General features: G+C 42.2%; 2 pseudogenes; both read left to right on the forward strand.

Moving 5' to 3' along the window:
* The first annotated feature begins 2,024 nt into the window (after positions 1-2,024).
* Positions 2,025-2,625, forward strand: LOC144764898 (protein lin-9 homolog pseudogene; annotated as a pseudogene).
* Positions 2,626-4,663: 2,038 nt separating this feature from the next.
* Positions 4,664-6,584, forward strand: LOC144764914 (protein lin-9 homolog pseudogene; annotated as a pseudogene).
* Positions 6,585-7,173: the final 589 nt, after the last annotated feature.

Consider the following 7,173-nt stretch of genomic DNA (forward strand, 5'->3'; position numbering starts at 1 on the left):
AAGAACTCCTCCACCGTGGTGATTTGCTCTTCAATCGCCTTCATAGCCCTTGTGAGGTAAGACAGTAGGGATGTCAGGCCCACTACCATTGCCTCTATATTTACTGCAGTAACTGCCTGATTCATCTTCCTTTTAGGCATGATTGAATATTTAACAATAAGGGCACAGTTAAGATTAGCAGCAATAAAAACACTCTAACAAGTTTACTTCTAAAAGTAGTAGTCCTTAGTCCAATGTCCAGTGGCCAGCTTTGCACCCGTTTGTGATGGGTTAGGGAGGTGGCCCAACCCGGCCCCAGTCGGTCTCTGGTGGGCACAGATGGGCCCGCCCTTAGCCCCCGCACGTCGTCCCGCGCTGCGGGAGCCGGTACGTGTCTTTATTTGCGCCTCCTGGCGCTCAGGCAGTGTTGACGGGTGCGCGACGGCGCTAGGGCGCCTTGGAGCGGTAGTCTTCCGCCCTCCACTCCTCTTCGGTCCTTTTCCTCACCCCCACGAACCAGCACACCAGAGACCAGCAGGCACAGGCAAATTTGGAAGGTTTCAGAGCTTCCCACGCTGGCGGAGTCCGTACATGTCTTTATTGGCAGCTCCTGGCGCTCAGGCAGTGTTGACGGGTGCGCAACGGCGCTAGAGAGCCTGGGAGCGGTAGTCTTCCTGTCTCCGCTCCTCTCCAGTCCTTTTCCTCACCCACACGAACCAGCACACCAGAGACCAGCAGGTACAGGCAAATTTGGCAGGTTTCTGGGCTTCCTGCGCTGCGGGAGCCAGTACGTGTCTTTATTGGCGCCTCCTGGCGCTCAAGTAGTGTTGACGGGTGCGCCACGGCGCCAGGGAGCCTGGGAGCAGTAGTCTTCCTCCCTCCGCTCCTCTCCGGTCCTTTTCCTCACCCCCACGAACCACCATGCCCGAGACCCGGAGGTACAGGCAAATTTGGCAGGTTTCAGGGCTTGTTTTATTGTCAATTTATTTATGGATAATTAATTAATTATGTGTTATATTATATTTTGAATTAAAAATGTATATTACAATTTTAAATTTATTAGTAATACTTATATTTTAGTTGTGGGTTGTTGCGTTTGTAGGAGTTTAGGGCGAAAAGTTAATTCATTATAAAAAAAGAAAGTTATTATTAGTTCGTTTTTAATTGTTAATTAAACATTTAGTTGACTGTTAATTATACAAACAATTAATACTGATTAGTTAAGATATATTTTAGTTGTGGGTTGCTAGGTCTGCTAGGTCTGGAGCGTTATAGGGTGGGAAGGTAAATTAAATGTTTTTTTATTTAATGCTATTTATTAAAATTAATTATGATTTAATTAATTATGTAAATTACGTAATTTATTAATTATTGTTTTCATGTTTTATTTATCTTTATACGTATTATAGTTTCATATGTTTTTTAAACATGGATTTGTAAGGGTGTGTCATTTGTTTTAGGTTACAGGTTGCAAAGGAAATAAATATATATTTTTATAATAACTGATATGTATATGTAATTGAATTGGTAACTATGTATAATGTTTTTATATTGTTTAAAACCAATTAAGTATTTTTATGTTAAGTGCTTGTGAAACTTTGTAAAATTATATTTATTTAAATGTATTTGGTTTGTTATTTATTAACTGAAATTAAATAATAAAACAATGATTTCATAATCGCAATTTGTTTTTGTGAAGGTGATATTATGTGTAATTAAATGTTTTCCTTATTTCTTTTTAACTTATAGGTTAACATTTTTCCATTTTTTGTTAATAAATATATTTATTTCCGTAATTTATTGTTTTGTATTAAGTGTTGCAAAATGTATAATCAATTGATAGAATTTGTATTCACGTATGTAATCCTTTTTTAGTCAAACCCTTTCTCTGCAGTTGCACATACTGGAGTGGGATTAGTAAATGTTCAAAAATCCAACACATTCCCTACTGTTGCGTAGAATAGAGTAAAAATAGCAGCAGGATTCCAAATGGTGGCGATGGGATACGAGTTCAAACACAACAGAGGTGGCTTTGTCCCCGGCCCATGAAGCAGATCTGCTTCATCTGCTGCAGCCCCTCCCCCCCCACCCCCCGGGCACAGGAGGAGGACGATGGACCGGTGCTAGACACGGAGGAGAATTTTTCCATCCGAGCATAAATGAAGGAAACTTATCTAACACCTGGAATTATCACCATACTTCCCCACAGGAAACACCCTCAGGGAATGGCAGCAACTCTGGCTCAACAATGGAAATGCTATTCCAGACTTCGAAACAGAGCCAACTTTTTTGTGAATAAGAAGAAGAAAGGCAGATGAACACTAGATCACCCAAAAGGAATCTGAAGTCTGTGGTGGCCCCCAGAAGCATACTGTGACAATGTTAACACCAGACAAAAAAGCCTCACAGAAAATCAGCTTGCTTTTACAAATCCTACCTAAACTACCAAAAGCACACCAATGGCGTACATAAGAGTGGTTTTACTTAAACATAGACAAGCCACTATTCGAAGGGGATAACGATTTCTTTGTCTGTCTGAAAACACGAAAACGATTGATAGTAGGATGGGGTAAAATTATACAACAAATGAGGAAAACACAAAGATGTTCATCAGCATTCTCTGAAGAGGAGAGGTCAGCCTTATAATGGAAACAACAGCGGAAAGAGGCAGACATCTCGCAGGTCAAAGATGTGGCAATCAAATGAAGATGTCCAGTAGTCCAGGTATAGGTTAGGTAAAATGATGTATTAAGATGTTAAGATCAAGAGCTATTATGAAGAGCCCAACCAGGAGCAGCCTTCCTGATGCTCAGTCCATTCTCCAACTGACTTTCTCATATCCAACATTCAACAGAATCACCACACACCAACATTCCACACCCCAGTCACACTGGCTGAGCAGCAGGTACAACACATCTCCTTTCTTTAAAGGAGCAAGAATAACCTTGCTACTATGCCATGCATCACACAAATGAATAACAAGAGGGAAGACCCTTGCATGGAAATATCAGGTGCACTGGCATGTAACATTTTAAATGTAACGATAATAGAAATAAAAACATGCATGCAAAACACAGTTTAATTAAATCAGAAAACATGCATGTAACTAATAAAATGTTTGATGGGAAACGCTTATACATGCAAACCAGAAAACATCCAGGAGCAAGAAACCTACCCCCCCCCCAGGACCCTATACACCCGGGGATCTATGGACGGTGGTCCTCTGATTCCCCAATTCCCTTGATCTAACTTGAATACCGACTTTAACAATTTCAAATGGAACCGTGATAATCTTTTCACTGCAAACGGAGCCCTAGCAACATGGCCGATACCAGGGGGAGCTAGCAAAGTAGCTGTAGAGGAGATTGGGTGTGGATCACCCCCTCTGCTGTCACCTACCTTCTGGACATGGGCACTGTTTCTCGCCTCGTCTCCTTCTTCCCTCGCCTTCCGATGAATCAACGAAAATCTGATGATTTCGGATCCATTTCCAACATGGCCGATGCCCAGTTGAGCTGCCTAGGTAGCTGCTGAGGAGATGGGCTGAGGATCTCCCCTCTGGCCGTCACCTGCCTTTCAGACTTGACCACAGTTGCCTGGTTTCCCGCTACGCCTTCCCGGATGGCGACTGGGACGCACAAAGTCTTGCTCCCCTGACAAAGCAGCAACAAGTTTGTTGACTTCTTTACTCTGACTTAGTTGATGTTACCCTGAAGTACTATCTCCCTGGCCGGTCTGCCTGACACGATCAACATTCCAACCCCCTACTATTCCCCCACTTCCTTCTATACCCCATAGGACTTGTTTCTATGTAAAGCTATGCTCTATTAAGTGATGGAACTATGTAACACTGGTTTTTTTTTGTCTAAGTAATGCTATGCTCTAGTAACTGATGTAAGTGAAGTAACACTTTTTTTCTAACACTAATCCTCATGTAACCCCCTCTGATACCTCCGGGTCTAGACAGTGCTATACAAAACTCTTCAAATAAATAAATAAGAATAACATTGCTACTACTCCATGCATGCCTCAAACGTTAGCATAATACATGTATGGATGGTACTGTTGACATATTCAATGTAAACATGGTAAAAGACCATGCATGGAAATATAAATAACATATTAAATGTAAGGATGGTAAATGTCAACATATAAATGTAACCTAAGACATGTAAGGATGGCGAAGGTCCATTCATGCAAATATAAATAACATGTCAAATGTAAGGATGGTAAATGTCAACATATTAAATGTAATCTAATACATGTAAGGATGATGAAAGTCCATACATCCAAAGATAAGTTAAAATAAATCAGGAAATGAATAAAGCACAACGTAACCCAAAATAACCCACAATGTCGCAAAATAATTAAACTCAAAATCACTCACCTCTTCTCTTTTTCCACCGAACAATAAAAACAAATCACACACTCTACTAAACCCCACCTCAACTACCAAATCCCGTATGCCACACACATACCAGCTGGCCAGGCTGGCACGGAAGACACCACCCAGGGAACCAACCACCGAAGGTGCAGTAGGGACCAGCACGAATCTCAAACTTGCATCACAGGTGAATTACACCCTCTTGGTCACACCACACCAAATTTTTACCCATACAGAACATAAAGCAAAAAGATGACCTACACATCCCACAAAACACAAAAAAAAGGGTGACAACCACTTTCAATACACCACAAAAGGGTGCCTCATCCACACCCAGTCACCTCAACCGTAACACGTAAAAACGAGTGCCCAATCATTGAACAGTCATCTCAACCATGAGACCTAGAAGTGAGTGACCTTTACACGCACAGTCATCTCATCTGTAACACCTAGAAATGAGTGACCTATACACGCACAGTCATCTCAACCGTAACACCTATAAATGGGTGACCTGTACATGCACTGTCATCTCAACCATAACACCTAGAAACCATGACGCCTAGAAATGAGTGACCTATCTAAGCACTGCCATCTCAATCAACAAAACAAGCAAATGAGTGACATACCACAACACAGTCACTCCTCAAACAACCTAAGTAGCATTACAGAACTCATTCATTAACCACACCATGAACTGCAAAACGCACATAAGCTTCACTCTAAAATGACTCTGAGCATGAAACATGACTCTAGCTCAAATGGTGCAAAAGGCACAACATTTACAGCAAAGTCAAAAGAAAACATCACATTAAATGTTGATACACTGGCTTTGTTCAAAGTCATAAATGCCTCCCAAGACTAGATAGCATCTTGGATCACGTGCCGGCTGTTCAGTGTGTCCTCTGACCAGACCATGTTGCTGTCTGTTACTGACAGTCATATTCCAGAGTCTCCCTGAAAGTGAGCACAACCAAAGACTACCTTGCCTTCTGTCCACTATTGTGTCCTTTGGTTTGTTAAGCAGCTGTGGCTCCAGGAAACTGCAGCAGGACAGACTAGTTTTGTTGCGTCTTCTGAATGTGCCAAGAAATCTAACTTTCTCAACCTGCTGGCCGAGGACCTGCCGAACAGACTCGACACCTGTCATCTGGATGGCGAACTACTAGCAAAGCCTCCAACTTGCTTGCCAACTTGGACTACAACAAAATGGCGGCACATACAGCAGATACATGCCGAGTGGCTGTAGGGGCGTACATGACCTAAACGTCAAAGAGCAGCAGACAACTCCAAACAGCATCAGAGAGGCCCCGCATGACTTCTTTCAATGCTGCCACATGACCAAGACCACGGTAAGGGAATGCGTGCTTGCCTCATGGCGCATTCAAATTCCACATTGTAGTAACGGTAAAGTTAGATACGATGAACACCTCAATCAATCCCAAATTACACTCTGAATGATTTCCGCTGCAAGGGTCATGTCTTGTAAGGCCACTCCGACGAAAACAGCACCATAGAACCCATGCTGGCAGATCAACTCTTTGGGCTAGCTCTTGTGAAGAAGCTTGTAGGCTCGTGCTAGGGCTCGCGCAGAAGCCATCGTTTCAAAGAAAGTGCCAGCTGACAATACCGTTACCCCCAAACATGCAATTCTCACTATGGATCCTGGCATTCGAGAGTGTATATTACTCCTATATAAACTCCAGCAATACTCAACCAGAGTTCTATTCGGGACTTCAACATGAATAAGCAATATGCAACTATTGTTCTGGATCTTGGACAGCTGAACAAGAACCTCAACAACATTCAGCACAAGGTTCAACAGTACAGTTACGAGCTTGCACCAGACCAAGGCCTTCAGACAGCTGACCAGCCAACAGTTATGAGGCGAAGGGGTGAAGAGGAAGCTCAGGAGATGGTCCGACAAGCAAACTCAACCATAACTGGTCAGCCTTGGGTTGAAAACGAAAGCCTGACTGACCTCATCGCTTGACTTACAGCAAAACCTTTACACGTAAAATATCTATCCGAGGGTGGTGATCTAAACTCTTTTAAATTCAAATCACTGACGGATTCAATACATGACATAATCAGCATGATAGATGCTTCCAAAATCAGTTGTTTTCAAAACAATATTGTGAACCATGTTGCATATATTAAGAGTGGCCTGAGTCAGTTGGGAAAATTGCATGCCTTTGTAGCTATTAAAAACAACAGAGGCTGAAAGAACAAACTTCATTATTGCAATTGTGCTGCATATACTCTGGGAAATCCCTTTACTTTGAGGTTTATGACACCAAATACTGAGTCATGGCTGAAAAGGAGATAATGACAGATGATCAAAGGTCTTTTTTGTTTCTTGGATATCTTCTCTGCCTCAATAGTGATTGGAGTTCTTCACCAAGCATTAAGTCATCATTCGTATTCCTTTGTTTTGCAATGGGATGCCAACCATTTTTGCAAGTATGTTTCTTAATGTTATGCATGACGTAGGTGTGCCTACCTTCATTGGAAAAAAAATGGAAAGTAGATTGGAGACATAATATAGTTCTGCTATTGTTGCAGAAAGGCCTGAAGAGGCAGGGCTTGCGCATCGGTCTCCAGTTAGATTTGCAAACGTTGTGAAGCAAAGCAGAGCGCTTGAGTGATAGAAATGGGAACTGTGTATGTGCTGTTGATATTGGAAAAGAAGTTCAGGAAGAGACCATAGATAGGACGGACTATCCAGTGGATGACACTTGTGTAGGCAACAGGTATAAGTAATTCTCTGATAAACATGCAAGGAAACATTATGATTTTTGGCTAGGAAAAGA

This window comes from Lissotriton helveticus, chromosome 1_1 (assembly GCF_964261635.1).
Source record: "Lissotriton helveticus chromosome 1_1, aLisHel1.1, whole genome shotgun sequence".
Lineage (NCBI taxonomy): Eukaryota > Metazoa > Chordata > Amphibia > Caudata > Salamandridae > Lissotriton > Lissotriton helveticus.